Source organism: Myxine glutinosa, chromosome 5, assembly GCF_964187855.1.
Source record: "Myxine glutinosa chromosome 5, kmMyxGlut1.1, whole genome shotgun sequence".
In the NCBI taxonomy this organism is placed as follows: Eukaryota; Metazoa; Chordata; class Myxini; order Myxiniformes; family Myxinidae; genus Myxine; species Myxine glutinosa.
The window spans coordinates 94,865,099-94,883,116 of record NC_136265.1 but is presented as its reverse complement, the minus strand read 5'-3'; the positions used below and the strand labels follow the sequence as shown (position 1 = coordinate 94,883,116).

The window sequence follows — 18,018 nt, the reverse complement described above, 5'->3', positions numbered from 1 at the left end:
CATCACCGTCTAATATATTATTAAAGAAGAGGTTTGAGTTTGTATCAAGATATTTTACCTGAGCTAAGATAAAATGATAAACCTCCCTCAATGTTCTTGTTTGAGCGCCTAGAGTGCCACACACCAGTTTTTCATTATAAACAGAGACTCAACGAACATGAATGTTTTACCTGAGAAACCAGTTTTACTCTTCTCTTGCCCAAAGCAAAAATATTATGTCTTAGTCAAGTGATATTTTTAAACATTAAATCCCATAAAGAATGTTAATTCCCTTCCTTGAAGGGACACACCCGGAATTTTCAAGAAACTCATTGCCTCCATGATGTCATTAAATTTCCCCATTCCAGCTATATTAACTGAACCTCACTTGAGGTGGCTTCATTTGAAAAATGTTTTCCAACGTTGAAGATGGCATTGGGTTTGAAGCTTTATCGCAAGACAGGTAAGTTTTTTTTTGTTTTAACGATTAATTATTCATTGTTTTATATAGAACATGATTAACAATTTATTGTTGTTTTTAACAGCCTCTCAATAATTATTGTTTTTTCTCTTTTTTTAACAGCCTCTCTTTGCCAAAGTTGGTGGTTGATGTTGAAAATGAAGCCAATAATTATCACCAACAAAGGGAGAATCTGAATGAAACCCTTACAGAATTAACTGAAGTTTGGAGACATAATAAGCTGGCTGGGTGTTTGGACAGCCTCTGTTCTGGACAGTTTGTCTCAACAACAGAACAAATGACTGGCAACGAATTTCACAACCTTGAAGTTCCGAGGAGTGCGAATTAATTCCCTACCCATGTGAGTTTAAAATTTCCATCTTGATAAACTCTATTTCTCTGTTAGATTCAACTTTACGTATTACAAATTTTACAGTTTCTCGCTTTGTTTTCCAACAGAACATTACTTCAATAGCTGAGATGATAGTTGAGATCGATGATCACAACCATGACCACGACCATGATCACAACTCTGATTGGGGTTATTTTGAGATACCTGCGACCTGTGATACCCTAAATTTTCATCTCGACAGCATTTACACCAAACTCAACTTTTTAGAGGTATGTGTATGTGTGTATGCGATTCATAATACTCATAATATTCATTCTTTTAAATCGTTGAGGTATATAACATATTTTTCTCCTTGTCCCTTGTATTTAATAGAAAGAGATTCAAAACCTGAAGACATCTGCTGAACCAACCTTTGAGTTGTGCTGGGAAGAAATTGATGACTTGTGCTGGGGAGAAGTTGAATGTATACCTCAAGAAAAATGTTTTGTTAATATAAAGATTTTGTTTTCAATATTATATGAATATATTTGCTTTGTATACAACTATTTAATAATTAATTACAAAAAGAGAATAAAGGAAAAAGGATGGGAAGGTGCGTCCCCCTCCCTTGACCCCCCCTCATCCCACCCCTCCCCTCCCCTTGTGTGTGTGGGGAAGGTGGGGGTGGGATGAGGGGGGATCAAGGGTGGGGGACGCACTGGGGGTGGGGGATGATGGGTGTGGTCTGTGTGGGCGTGGTCTGGGTGGGCGTGGTCTGTGTGGGCGTGGCTTATGATTTTTATTTATTTATTTTTGTTTTTTATTACCACTAATTAAATTAGCTAATCTGGGTGGGGTGAATAGAAATGTTGTTTAATGAATTATTAGCTTTGTTTTTTGTAATTCTTGTGAATAAAATGCCCCTAATATTTCTTCCCCATTTATATCATATAATTTGTAAGTCCAAGGGACTGTATCCTTTACATCAGCGGTCGGGAACCTATGGCTCGCGAGCCATATATGGCTCTTCCGGTGACGGCATATGGCTCCCAGACAATTTTGAGTTGAAAAAAAAAAAATCAAAAAACAAAATCAGTTTGGAACTGATTTTAAAATACTTGTGATATTTCTTAATAATACTGTGTCATTTTAAAGTAAACAGAAATTAGTTTTGAAGATAAATTTCACGGGTCACGGGTCACCCGTGGGTCGGGTCGGGAACCAATGGCTCGCGAGCATGTCCACGTCATTGTAAAGGTGAAGAAATCAATTTTATCAGATAGCCAACTAGTTTATCCGCTTCAACCCTTGTAACGGAAAAGATGGCGAAAAGAAAAAAAGACGATGATTACCGTGCATTCCAGGCTGCGTGGACAGAGGAATTTGCATTTGGTGAGAGAGCAGGATCTGTGGTATGTCTAATATGCAATGATAAAATTGCATCGATGAAACGGTCAAATATAAAGCGGCACTTCGATACGCACCATGCTTCATTTGCATCGAAATATCCAGCGGGGGACAGCAGGAAAAGGGCATGCGAGGAGCTACAGCGGAGAGTGCAGGCGAGTCAGCAGCAACTACGTGTGTGGACCAAGCAAGGTGATGGGAATTCCGCTAGCTTTGCGGGTGCTTTGGCAATAGTAAGGAATGGAAAGCCATTCACAGATGGTGAGTATGCCAAAACATTCATGCTTGATGTGGCCAATGAACTGTTTGATGACTTCCCAAATAAAGACAAGATAATCAAACGAATAAAAGACATGCCCCTGTCAGCAAGAACTGTGCACGATCGTAGCATCATGATGGCAAATCAAGTCGAGGAAACACAAATTAAGGACATAAACGCCGGGACATACTTTTCTCTCGCGTTAGATGAGTCAACAGACGTTAGCCATCTATCTCAGTGCAGTATAATTGCCAGGTATGCTGCAGGTGACACACTGCGTGAGGAAAGCTTGGCTGTTTTGCCAATGAAAGGGACAACAAGAGGAGAGGATTTATTCACGTCTTTCATGGAGTTTGCTAAAGAAAAAAAACTACCGATGGATAAACTTATTTCTGTCTGTACTGATGGTGCATCCTGTATGTTGGGGAAGAACAAAGGATTTGTAGCGCTTCTCCGTGAACATGAAAAGAGAGCCATCCTAAGTTTTCATTGCATCCTGCACCAGGAGGCACTTTGCGCTCAGACGTGTGGCCAGGAGCTTGGTGAGGTGATGTCGCTGGTCATGCGAGTGGTCAACTTTATTGTTGCCCGAGCTTTAAATGATCGCCAGTTTAAGGCTCTGTTAGAAGAAGTTGGGAATCATTATCCCGGTCTGCTTTTACACAGCAACGTGCGTTGGTTGTCAAGGGGGAAGGTGCTCAGCCGTTTTGCAGCTTGCCTGAGTGAAATCCGGACTTTTCTTGAAATGAAAGGCGTCAAGCATCCTGAGCTAGACAACACTGACTGGCTCCTGCAGTTTCACTATCTCGTGGACATAACTGGCCATCTGAACCAGCTCAATGTGAAAATGCAAGGTATTGGAAATACAATCTCATCCCTTCAACAAGCAGTGTTTGCATTTGAAAGCAAGCTGGAAGTCTTTCTCAGGGACATTGAAACAGGTCGTCTTCTGCACTTTGAAAGACTGCAACAATTTAGAGATGCATGCTTAGCAAGTGACTCCACTCAACATCTGGATCTCCAGCAGCTAGCTGGCTTTACGTCCAATCTCCTGCAGTCATTCAAAGCACGTTTTGGAGAATTTCGTGCGCGCACTGGTCTTTTCAAGTTCATCAATCATCCACATGAGTGTGCAGTGGACAAAATCGACCTGACATGCATCCCCGGGGTCTCTATCGGAGACTTTGAGCTGGAAGTTGCTGACCTGAAGGCATCAGACATGTGGATGAGTAAGTGCAAGTCACTTAATGGAGAGTTGGAAAGTCTTGTGCGACAGCGAGCAGAGCTGGCGAGGGAACACAAGTGGACAGAAATGAAAAATCTTCAACCTGAAGACCAGCTGATTCTTAAAACTTGGAACGAGCTTCCTGTGACATACCACACAATGCAGCGTGTGAGTATTGCCGTATTGACCATGTTTGGCTCTACATATGCATGTGAGCAGTCATTCTCGCATATGAGGAACATTAAGACCAACCTACGCTCACGTTTAACTGATGGAAGCCTCAACGCCTGCATGAAGCTCAACCTCACCACGTATGAACCAGACTACAAGGCCATCAGCAAAACCATGCAGCACCAGAAGTCGCATTAAAAGTAAGACATATTTAATTTATTATACGTTAAAAATACTATATGGCTCTCAATGAAATATATTTAGAAATATTTGGCTTTTATGGCTCTCCCAGTCAAAAAGGTTCCTGACCCCTGCTTTACATTAACAATTTTAAATAATTCACGAGTCCATTTCTTTGTATAACCTTTCTCAAAATGACTTTTCCATCTGTATATTCTTACAATATCACCAACTTTGAACTTGGGTTTTCTCAAATTAATCTCCCTTTCATATTCTAATTTTGTAAATGATTGACGGTTTTGATTTTGTTGATGAATGAACAGTATTATTGTAATTATCTACAATATCCTGAATTAAATATACCCACTGTTGAGAACTGAGTTGTGTGAATTTTTTATATAATTTATCTTTCAAAGTACGATTAAAACGCTCAACAACAACTGCCTTTCCTTCATTAAAGGTGCTGTATAATTTAATACCCTCCCCCTTAAGAAATTTCAAAAATATTTTGTTATAGAACTCTGTTCCCTCATCGGTCCACAGTTTCTTTGGTTTTCTTTTATCCCTATCAAATATTAGCTTAAATGCTAACATAAGAGTATTACCCCTTTTGTTTTTCAAAGGAACAACCCAGGCAAATCTACTCCTCAAATCAATAACGGTGAAAGCATACCTGTATCCCTTATCATTATTTAGTTCGATTAAATCAGCGGACCATATGTGGTCAGTGTATTTAGAATAAACTTTCCTTCTTTTAAACTTTGTTATTATAGGTTTATGTAATTCATTAGCCAAAAGCTCCTCAGTCTTGATGACATCATTAGAGCTTAATAGTTTTTTGAAGGTGAATAACCAAGACCAAGTTTCAATTTAGCACTTATCATTTTTTTCACAATAAACCTATCAACTTTCTCCCTCAACGTAGGATTTCGTATCAAAGACAAATTATATAACATTTCTCTGTCTGCTTCATGTTTTTCATCCAATGTAGTGGTATTCCCATAAGCAATATCATGATTCATACACACTTCATCAACCCTATTTATAGGTTTCGACCAAGGTTTAGGATTGTCAGCCTCATCTAATCTTTTATCCAAGTTTGTTCCTGGACCACAGAAAGAATACCCTGGAAGGTGTAGTTCCCCAGGAATTCCAGTTGTTGTAAATTTACTTCCTGACAGAAACTTTTGTATGTCTCCTCCACTTTTAGGAGAGATGAATTGGCACTTTTTTGAGCCACACAATTGACATATTCCTTTTTGATAAACTCTATTATTTTTAGCTTTAACATAAGAGATATTTTTCGTATTAGTTTTCTTTTTACACGAGACAATAACTCATATTTATTTATGAGAAATATTAACAGACTTACATGAAGAAAATATTTCTTTTGATTTTTCGATTACTGTTTGTAATATAACCTTTAATATCATAAATACTTTAAGAATAGTTTTAAGATTTGCTTCCCCCATTTATTTAGGATTAAAATCAACAGTGAAATTTATATCTATATCTTTCCCTTTCCTTATAGCTACTACCTTTTCAAAATACTCCCTACCCAACTTGTCTAATTTTAAAGTTTTTTCTTCTTCACTCAAAACACTCATCTTAATCTTAATATCTAACCTTGAAAATTCTTCATCTAATTTTCTCAATTTTTCTTTTACTTCCATTTCATTTAACATCTTATCAACCATAAGAGTTATATCTACATCTATTCCTTTCCTTATAGCTACTACCTTTTCAAAATATTCTTCACCCAGCTTGTTTAATTTTAAAGTTTTCTCTTCTTCACTCAAAACACTCGTCTTAATCATTAAATCTACCCTTGAAAACTCTTTATTTAATTTCTCTAACCCTTCATTAATTTCTTCTTCATTTAATATTTAAACGTGTTCTTTTTCATCAACATCCCTTTTCTCTCTTTCCTCCTTCTCTTCTTCAACTCCTTCCTCATCCCTTGCTACCCTTGAGTTTGAGCCCCAAAGAATATTATACATATACTCATCTGGATTTTGAGATATTCTTGTATCTATAATTATTTTTCTCATAATAGGATACCAATAAGATTTGTTGATGATTTCTAAAAGAGTTTTATATTTCATAACTTTGAGAAGTTCATTTTTATTTAATATTTTTATCAGGTCTCTATTTGTGGGTTTAACAGTATAAGGCCAGTTTTTAATGACAAAATTTCCATGTATATGCTCCACATTATAAGGTATATAATACCGAGCACCCTTTTCTTGTAGGTATCCCTGAATACAAAAATTATAATTCTCTTGTAGTCTTTTTCCTGCCATTTATGTATCAGAAATATATGTGAGATTAATATTATGACAGGTAATACCACCCCATCTTCCCACTACCAAATCGGTTTGTATTCCTCGGCTTTCTATCCTTATCTCATTACCTTCCTTCTTTGTCATGCTAACCATCGCTATACTATCATATATTTTTCTTTTCTTAAAATCATGTATTTGTTGTTTACTAATTGTACTTCCACATAAATCCTTATCCTCGCCAAGTGGATAATATTCTTCTTTACGAGACTGATTCAAATCATGTAGGTCTTCTAAGTTTATTGAAAAAAATACCAATTATACCCTAAATCAGGCATATCATACCCCCATTTATTAATTCGCATATTAACGATATGTCCTTCTTTATAAAATTCAATTGTAAGCAGGTAGTAAAATTCATTGAGGAAAGGTGTATGGTCAGTATAACCAGGTGTTGTGGTTGTAAATTTTACTTGTTTAACAAAACGTGCTGTTTTATTTAAAGATATATATTGTGATAAATCACTAAATCTAATCAAGTCATTTGTATCTGTCGGGTTTGGATAATTGATTAATCTCTAAGTATTTTTCATATTAATATTTTTTGTTATATTATATTTTTGTCGTTCAGCCTGTGCCTTTGTATAATAATTTGATAAATCAATATCCTGAGAGGATTCTCCAAAGATAGAACCATCTTTTCCAACATAAGTCATTTATATTAGATTAAAAATGACATCATAAAAATTTTCATTATTGTTGAGTTGAAATAATACATATAAACATAATTGACCACAACATTTAGAATTAATTTCTTGAACTTGAAATGTTTGATAAACACCATTCTGTAAGAATTGTATTACTTCAAAAGGTGGTGGCATACCATAACTATCAAAATAATATTTAGCCTGACTATTATGAATACAAACCCAATGAGAACCATTCTGTGTGTCTAAATTCACAATAATATTCTTTGTATTCTTATTTATATGTATTAATTCATCTCTCATACAGATTACCACATTATCAATTTTTAGTTTTTTACAATACTTAGTAAGTTCTATATTTGACGTTGTATTCTTTCCAAATTGTTTAAACCATTTATCCATTTATTTATGAGAAAGATATAACCCATTACCCCTTTTAGTCAGTTTAACACCCGCTTGAGCGATAGAGGAAAGCATATCTCCAACCAACAATCTCGCTTTATCAGGTAAACTTTCAAGTTTTTGAGCAAAATCCACAATTACACCACTTCCACAAATTTGTTTCTCCAACTCCTTGTTATGTCTTTCCAATTCTTTTTGAGCTTTTAGTTGTGCCTTCCTTTCATTAGCAGTTTTTACCGCTGCTGAAATACCACCAGTCAATGCTCCCGCCGCACTTAAACCAGCAAATAAAGGAATTAGAAACGGGAGAAATCCTCCTCTTGACTCGCCTATTGAATATTTCTTTAACATAGGTTTTGTCATTTTAATTTTAAGTGAATCAGCATCATTTAGTGTTTTTACTTGTGTGTGTGTGAGTAAAACATCAATTCTTACAGCTCCTTTTCTTTGAATTGTATTAACATTAATAATACAAGGCTTTTGATTTTGAATACAAGATGTTAATTTATTAAGATTGATTTGATTAACATATACCCCTACCATTTATTTATGAGAAAAAACCTATGTGATATTAATCATAACACCATTATCTGTAATAATCTGTAATTCTGTTTCTTCCAAAAGCAAACAATAAGCATTAACTTCTTCATTCTCTCCTCTTTCAATGTATAGAGAAGTATCCACTCTAATAGACTTTATAGTTTCCTTTTGAGAACTCAGGTCAATTGCGTAGATTGTATAAAGTTTTTGAAACGCAACCATATCCAAAATTGGATCATTATTACCGTTGTTTTCACACACCTTTTGGTAAGACTTGTAGGCTTCCGCATAACCATTTTTTTCCCAATCAATTTGCAATCTATCTCGTGGATAAAATGTACCATCAAGAGAAACCCGAAGTTGTTTCACCTTGGCATTATCACTCAGCGCATTATTCTTATTAGTACCCTCCTCTCCATCTGGTTCCTTAAAAATGAGCCATAGGTATCGTGGTTTTCCTTCCAGAACACCCAAATTCCAACTTTTAAGGTATGATACATTTAGCGAGGTCTTTGAGTTAAGTCTTCTATTTAACATCTCTTCCGTTTTAAGATTAGGAGTATATTCACTAATATACCAACACAAATCATTGATAACAAATTTATTATTATCACCAAAAGCATTTTCAGCCCCAAAAAGCAACCTATTTACATTGTCATTCCTTTGGAGTTGAAATCTAATTTTAAGCCCATACAAAACTTTATCATAACCACAAAATCCAAATATACCTTTCAGAGGTACTGCTACCATAAAACTATTCTCTGGTTTTGTGTCATCATTATACTTTGCCTTACTTTGACTATAACCAGGGTCTGTGTTTGTACCCGTTGACATATCAGGAATAAAACCTTCAACAGCTCCCTTACCCATTCTATCACTAAACGAATATAGTGTAAATTTCATCATTTCAGATGTAGCAGAGACATAATCAACCACTTCAACCTCTTGTGTTCCAATATACAGGCGGACACTATCAAACATTTTCCAGAAGAAATCATTTACGAGTGTAGCATTAGTATTATTCGCAGCCTTAGTGAATTTAAATTTACACAGCAAGAAACTATCAGCTATATTCAAGTAAGTTTGTTGATTATTTATTTCAAAACTTTTTGTTCCGTTTGAATTCCAGTCTGTTCCTGTTATAGCATTTACCTTAAAATAGTCTTCCTTTTTAGTAGAGTTTGAAATGAGAATTGTATCATCCAAATCATAGATACTATCAATCGCTTCCATACTTGTATTTATATCGTATTAAAATTGTTGAAACCCTGACCCAAGTATTTTAATGATTTTTTGTCATTCTTGTGAAGATAGTCGAGTTTTACCTTTTTTAATTTCTTTGATTGCTTGTAATTTATGAGACTCCTTTTGAGCATCTTTTATACTCTTTATAGCACCCGCAACTGAGCCCACGGCAGAAGCAGTTGAACCAATTAGGTCTTTATGTTTAAGGATGGTTGAACCAATACCCATTAGAGTATCAATTATCCCATCTCCTTTATTTCTAAATTGATGTCCCACACCCCGTTGTCTCTTTGGTTTATAATAACCCTTACCCATACCTTTATAGTCTGGTGAAAGGAACATCCCATCCCCTGTAATTATTTTATATTTTCCCAACTCGTGTTTTCTCACAATAACCATTATTTATTTATTGAAAAACTTCACGTAGGTGAATTCTGATGGATATAATTTCATCATTAAAGGATATCATATGATTATCTTGGTCGGTTATCCTAAAATTTACTCTGTATATGGTTTTTCCTGACACAGGTAAATAGACAAGATTTTTTGGTTCCATATTAAATTTATAACCAATTGGGGTTGAGTATGCGCTGAATGAAAATATTGTATTTGTTCTTATTCCATCGTTATAAGCACCATCAATCAAATCACAATGAATTGATACTGAATTTATACTGGAGGATATTTGAATGACATTATCACTGTAAGACGTCCCGTTAGTTTCAATCTTTTTTGAAGAGAAACCCAATAGCTCTCTGAACGAATTTTCAATCGTGAAATCAACTTTATAATTATTTTTAAGTTTAATAGTTGATTTTGAAGTGTGTTTTTGAATATCTATTACAATATTTTTTGGTTCATCACCTTCTTCTTTCATAAGGCGAGAGACTTCTGAAGATATTTGAGAAATCTCGTAAGCTCCGGGTGAAACGGTTATAGTTTTATATCCACTTCCTGGATTATAACTAAACTTGTTGTTTTTCTCTGTGATATTAAACAAGGTATTATAAGTTTCCATCGACAATAAAGATGCCTCAAATTCTTTTGTGGGGTCAAGTTGTAGTGGGTAGGGGAATGAAGCTGTGTAATCACTTGTCGTGAAATTAAAACTAAGAATTGTGCTTCTCATCTTATTTAATATCTCATAAAATATCTTTGTATTGACATTTATTAATTATTTTCATATTCATCAACTGATCTAAAATGGCTGAGGTTTCATAAAAACAATTGTTGTTTCCAGCCTTCTTACTACCTAACAGCAATAATAGCCTATTAACTAATTGTGATTGGTCATTTGGAAGAAAACTAACACCTGAACCAAGCTTACTTAAAGCATCAATAATATGTTTCTCCTTCTCATTCTTCTTCCTTTTATCAGCAACAGAAACTCTGTAATCAAGTGAGTTTATTAAATCAATATATACCCTATCTTCCTCTCTTTCCATATCAAGTGGTTCATCAAAATATTTTGAACCGCTGAATCCGGAGTTTGTTAGAAGAAACATTAATCTTGGAGTTAATTCAACATTTGGTTGGGCAGAACTTAAGAACTCTAATTTATCATTAAATATCAAAAACTTTTCTTTCACAAGATAGAACTGCGCTGGTTCTTCTGTTGGAATGAGACCTGCTCTGGTTTTTGAATCCGCCGAATATTCATTGTTTTGAAGAGCTTCCACAACATAATTAGGGGGTTGATTTACCTCCTCAAGTTTCCGAAATAATCCTTCATCATCATATTCTAATTCTCCAAGTTCTTGCTCTGTCATTTGACTAAAATCTTTGATCATTTGAAGTTTTTTCGGAGTAAATTCTACCATGGGGACTGTAGGTGAGTGTTGAGTTTTCAAAAGTGGTTTAAAGAATTTCTCTTGTTTTCTTTCAAAGACTTCTTCGCGAGTTAGTTTTTGTCTCCGTTTCTTCTTTATCTCTTCCTGTTGCTTTACAACTTTTGAAACCAACTCTTGATGTTCTTTAAACTTTCTTGCTCTTTCTTCGGTATTCATTTAGTATTGAAAAATATCAGTTAGTATCTCATCTTGTTTTACAACAATATATTTATATTTTCCAATCGTGTGTTTCATATAATTTTCAAATTCTTTTTTACTACATAACGTAGAGCAATTATCTCTCCAAAAATTATTTACTTCTATTGAATTTAACTTAAATAAAATAAAAGTATTAGCATTGTTTCTTATTGAGCGACGAGGGAGTTGAAAATATGACTGACTAAGATAAATACAATTACAAGAAGAATGTCTCCCTCTTGTATAGTAGCTGTCCATTACTGTTTGGTTTCTCTCATTAACACAATCGTCAAAGATAACGAGGTTCTTTTTTGATTTATCTAAATCTTGAGGTGAAGGTATATCATCCGTATTATCACTGAGAATACAAGTAATGGGTTTCGATTTTGATTTCTGTGTATCACAAAATAATTGTATTATATCTTCAATATTATAATCATTTAGTTTGTTTTGAAGTTTAAATAAACCGATGTCTTCCTTTTTAAGACCCGCATTAAAACCTTGTGATAGTAGTTGATACTCGGGTTTAAAACTTGACTTTGTAAAAATTATTAAATTATCATAATCTAAAAAATTAGGGCCAAGGAGCATCTTTAAAAGCAAACAGGTTTTTCCACATCTGCTTGAACCGACTATTAGACATCTCAATGAATTTGGAAGATTTTTATGGTTATTAAATTTTATCTTATTTTCCCAAACGGGTAAAAAATCATTCATTTATATATTTGGAAAACAAGTCATCTAACTTTTTTTGAGCTATTTTAGAAACTCTATATTTTATCCTGAGTTCAGGTTTAATTTCAAAATAATTCATTATTTTATTTATAAAGTATCTTGTATTAACATTTCCATTAAAATTATTTTGAATAATAAATATCATTAAACCCTTATACATTTCCTCAATACAAATAGTCTCTTCCCTTGAAAGAAATGGTGTATTATCATCACAATACTTAACATTCATCTCTCTTATTAATCTTGGAAATTAATTCATTTTTGGTTCTAATTTAAAAGAGTTATATATATTTTTATATTTTTTATTATCATTAATTAAAATTAAATCACAGAAAATACATTGTTTATATGAACCCTCATTATTAAGCCCTATTCTATCACAACGGCGACAGATTTCTAAATTATCATATGGAGAGTCTGGAAATTCTAACATATTTAAACAGTAAATTTTTACTTAAACTAAACGCAAGTTTTTTAGCTAATAAATACAATGTTTCAAAACACAAAAGACAAATTTCAATCCATCTCTACTTCGGTGAAAGATATAGAAAAATATGTCAAAGATGTTAAATTGAATAAAGATAAATATGGAAATTTTTGGGTAAAACCAGTTATGGAGAATAACATGTGTCCTTTTATTACATTTATGGGACAAGCTATGTTAATGAATAACTCTATTAAAGTAAATTTGACAAAAGCTTCTCCACTACTACTGGCAATTTACTCAAAGCTTGAAAAGATCATTGATAAAGAAGCTTTGAAAATGAATGATAAGACCATCAACGATTCTAGAGGAAACATTTGTATATTCTTTAATAGACCCAAAGATGTGGGTGAAATTAATAATATGAATATGAGTGGTGAACTATCATTCCGTACCCTGATTATTCGAGATTATTTGAAAATAACATTTAATGTAAAAAATATTGTGGTTATTAGTTCTAATGAAAGAAAATATATAGATATTGATGGGAATATTTTTCCTGCTAATTAAATATGAGTCATTACAGCAGTGAAGATTTTACTATTTCATTGAACTCAGACGATAGTGATGATAGTATTTCATTGAACTCAGATGATAGTTATGATGCTAATAGTTTGTGCTCAAATGATAGTTATGAGAGTAGCTTTATTGATGACTCTGAGTGTGATTCTGAGTATTCATGTGGTAGTTATAACTCAGATGATTCTGAGTGAAAAAGTGTTTTAGTTTAAGAACAGCGATCTATATAAAACGGAGCTATAAAGCTCAAAAGTGTTTTATTTTAAGCACAGCGATATATATAAAACAGAGCTGTAAAGCTCAAAAGTGTTTTATTTTAAGCACAGTGATATATATAAAACACCACGTTTTCTCACGCTATAAATATGGTTTATTGTGATACTTGAGAGAAGGAAGTAAAATATTATAAACAACATATTCTCACCGCAAAACATACATACAACATTCTTAGCAAACTTTCCCCTCTTCCACCTAAAACAAAACACTGTTCTACATGTAATAAAAATATCCTCAAGAAAGGCTTCAAAATACATCTTAAAACAAATCTACATTAATCAAATTTTATCACAACTAAAAACTCTGATGACACATTCAAAGGACATATTAAAATAAGAGTCTTTAACTTCAAACCTCCTGAACCAGAGTCTATAGTTGATGCTGTAGAAATAGTTAAACCTGCCGTTCAAACGTTGATTGAAAAAACCCTTAAAGAAATGAAGCCACTAAAATTTTATATGGGAGTAAAATTAGAAATGACAAAGGACGAAGGAGTTATAGATACACCATACATGAGAACTGAGCCACACTTTATATCTTCATATCAAGATTTTAAAACATCAGGAGTCTATGATGAACTTATTAAACAAGAGTAAGATGTGGATAATTCAATCGTAGAAAGTGGATTATGATACGTGGATTATGATACGAAAGTGGATTATGATAAGATACGCATTATGATACGCATCTTAACTACTTCCATACATATATTGGATTCAATATAGGAAAAATTATCTACATAGACATTCATATTCTTAAATCAGATCCTCTAAAAGCTTCTTCTTACATTGATTTACCCAGTGTTATCAAAAATAGAAAAGCAGTTATCAATATCAAAAATAAAGACAATAAATGTTTTCTCTGGTCTATTCTAGCACACTTACATCCTCCACATTTTCATGATGAAAGAGTATCTCATTATAAAAAATATGAGAATACATTAAATACGCAAGATCTAAAGTTTCCTATGGCTTTAAATAAAAAAAAATAAAAAAACCACCTTTAGAGGCCATTTTTCCCCGCAAGCGGGGGTTGGCCTTTTTCGGGAACTGTGGTTGTTGTTGTTTTTCGGTCCCCTTTTTGAAGCAATGTTTTACGGCCGGATGCCCTTCCTGCCGCCAACCCTGTTTGCCGCCTTTAACGACAAGCAGGGAATTACCAGTGAACTGGTACTCAATTAGCCGACCTCGGAAGGATGACAGGCTGAGTCAACCCCCCCGGCGTTAATTCAGCGATTGACCGGGATTCGAACCCAGGATCCTAGGATCCTAAGCCGGCACCCTAGCCGCTAGCCCAACACCAGGGATTTCCTATGGCTTTAAATGATATACTTAAATTTGAAAAGATGAATAATTTGTCAGTTAATGTTTATGGTCTAACAGAAACAAACAGCATTCAGGTTTTAAAGCTTTCTGACAATTGTAAACAAACTCATATTAAACTTCTATATTTTAATTCAGAGGAAAATTCACATTATACATACATCAAAGATATTGCTAAATTAATAAAACCACAAGTATGTAAAAGAACAAATAAAATATATATTTGTTTGAGTTGTCTTAACGTCTTCCATACACAAGAAAGATTAGATAAACATTCAAATTATTGTGGTGAACATAAATCAACGGTAATCAATATGCCAAAAAAAGGTTCAAAAATCTCATTCAAAGATGAAAAGAAAACAATAAAACATCCATTTGTTATATATGCTGATTTTGAAAGTATTTTAGAAAAAATTGATACTGTTTCTCCAGACCCAAAAAATTCATACACAAATAAATATCAAAAACATACTCCTTGTGGTTTTTGTTATTATATCAAATCATCCGTTGGTGGTGAATATACAAGTTAGAGGAGTATAGAGGCTCAAATACCCCAGAGGAGTTTGTGAAACGACTAGAAAAAGACTGTGTCCGATTAGCCAAGATAATGAGAGAAACCAATAAACCAATGTCCTTGACGAGTAAAGAGAAAAGGGAATTTAGACAGCCAAAGGCTGCCTGTCATATTTGTGAGGAAAAAATTGGTGAAAGTCTGAAGGTTAGAGATCATTGTCATCTCACTGGTAAATATAGAGGTCCGGCTCATCAAAGTTGTAATATTAATTATAAACTCCCCTCTTTCATTCCTGTCTTTCTTCATAACAACGCTCATTATGATACGCATCTATTTATTAATGAACTTTCAAAGACATCTGGACACATTTCAGCAATTCCTAACACGGATGAGAAATACATTTCATTCACAAAAACAATTCACACATCTCCTATTACTCATATCAGATTTCTTGATACATTTAAATTCATGGCAAGTCCATTGGCTAACTTGGTTCAAAATCTAAAAGAGTTTCCATGTCTTTCAGAGTATTTTTCAGATAAAGATTTTCTAACACAAAAGGGAATTTACCCCTTTGACTATATGGACTCATTTGAGAGATTCAATGAAACACAACTTCCTTCAAAAGAAAATTTCTATAACAAATTAAACAACAGTCATATATCTGATAAAGATTATGTACATGCACAAAATGTTTGGGAAAAATATAACATCAAGAATCTTGGCGAGTATCACGATTTGTATCTCAAAACTGATGTGCTTTTATTAGCCGATGTATTTGAAGCCTTTGATCTGTTTGTCGCACTGGATATGGATTGGATCCTGCTCACTACTACACAGCACCTGGATTGGCTTGGAGTGCAATGTTGAAAATGACAAAACAAGCTTTGGATTTGATAGCCGATGTTGATATGCTTTTAATGATTGAAAAGGCAAAAAGAGGTGGAATTTCACAAGTCTGCTCGAGTAGATACGCAAAAGCAAATAACAAATATCTTCCAAATTATGATTCAACGAAAAATAGTTCTTACTTGATGTACTATGACGCAAACAACTTGTATGGCTGGGCAATGTCTCAGGCTCTTCCTTATGGTGGTTTGAAATGGGTTAAAGAAAAGAATTTCAACAAATTCTTTGAGAATCTATGTATATCTACACAAGCTGAATTAGATGAAGAAAAAGTTTGTTATTATTTTGAAGTTGATTTGAAATATCCAGAGGAACTCCATAACCTACACAAATATCTCCCGTTTGCTTGTGAAAAGGAAATTCCAAAGAAGGAGTGGTTAAGTGATTACCAACAATCATTTAATGTAAAGGGTAAAGCGTCAGAGAAGCTTCTAACAACACTATACAACAAGAAAAATTATGTACTCCATCAAAGAAATTTGCGACAATATTTATCAAAAGGTCTAAGAGTAGAGAAGATCCATAGGGTTCTAAAGTTCAATCAAAGTCATTGGCTAAAGGAGTACATTGATTTTAATACACAAAGAAGAACAGAGTCAAAAACAGATTTTGAGAAAGACTTTTATAAATTGATGAATAATGCGGTCTTTGGTAAGACCATGGAAAATGTGAGGAAAAGACAAAATATCAGACTATCAACATCTTGGAAACAAGCATCAAAATTAATGAATAGACCGAGTTTTATAAGAGCCGAGGTCTTTACTGAGAACTTTTCTGCGATCCATTTGGTTAAAGAGAGTATTAAAATGGACAAACCTATTTATATTGGAACATCAATTCTTGATTTATCAAAGTCATTAATGTATGATTACTTTTATAATAACTTGAGGAAGAAATATCAAAATGATGTTAATCTACTTTATATGGATACAGATAGTTTTATTTTGCAAATTAATACTGATGATGTTTATTCAGACATGAAAAAGGACATTAATATCTATGACACAAGTAATTATAGTCCAGAGAGTGAGTTGTTCTCTTCTAAAAATAAAAAGGTGATTGGAAAGTTCAAGGATGAATTAGGAGGATATGTTATGAGTGAATTTGTGGGATTGAGGTCAAAGGCTTATGCTTATAAATACATTGTAAATAACGTTGAAAAGACTGATAAGAAGTTAAAAGGTGTAAAGAAAAATGTTATTAAAGAAACAATAAACTTTAAGGATTATTATAACTGTTTAATAACAAAGAAAGAAGAGTTTAGAAAGATTAATGGAATAAGAAGTTATAAACATCAATTATATTCAGAAGAGGTGAATAAAAAAGCATTGGGGGCTTTTGATGATAAGAGGTTTATTTTAGAAAATGGATTTGATAGTCTCCCTTATGGTTATATAAGTATATAAGTGATAATATATTTAAGTGATAAGATATATATAAGTGATAAGATATATATAAGTGATAAGATATACATAAGTGATAAGATATATATAAGTGATAAGATAAATACAAGTGATAAGATATATATAAGTGATAAGCTAAAAAGGGGGTTAGGGATTTTAACGGGCTACCGCCGCCTTTTTTATGAATATATAAATGATAGAACCAAGTATCAACCAGACTAAAGAGTGGAGGTGTAATCAACCTTGGTATATAAATGGTAAACATAACGAATGTGAAAAATATCAAATAGGTATAATTGAAAAGGCAACTGGTAAAAAAGTTCACAAAACAAATAAGAGAATTAATTTAAATACCGGTGAGTTGGGTAAAAAAGATGGAAATATTTTTGAGTGGACGGAAAACTTTGATGGTTGTCAGGAAAATATATACTTTAATTTTAAAATGGTATGTGGCACTGGAGGCACTCAAACAAGAACATTGAGGGAGGTTTACCATTTTATCTTAGCTCAGTTAAAATATCTTGATACAAACTCAAACATATACTTTGTTAATATATTAGACGGTGATGTTAGTGGTAAGATAATTAAATTATTTCCTACACATAAACAAATATTTGTAGGGTCGATGTTTGAGTGGGTCA

At 33.3% G+C, this 18,018-nt stretch overlaps 1 long non-coding RNA gene across 1 annotated transcript; it reads left to right on the top strand.

Moving 5' to 3' along the window:
- Positions 1-393: 393 nt before the first annotated feature.
- On the top strand, positions 394-1,381 carry LOC144891991 (uncharacterized). Its single transcript, XR_013623312.1, has 4 exons — positions 394-442; positions 563-800; positions 899-1,060; positions 1,164-1,381. It is a non-coding gene; the product is annotated as an uncharacterized LOC144891991 (long non-coding RNA).
- Positions 1,382-18,018: the final 16,637 nt, after the last annotated feature.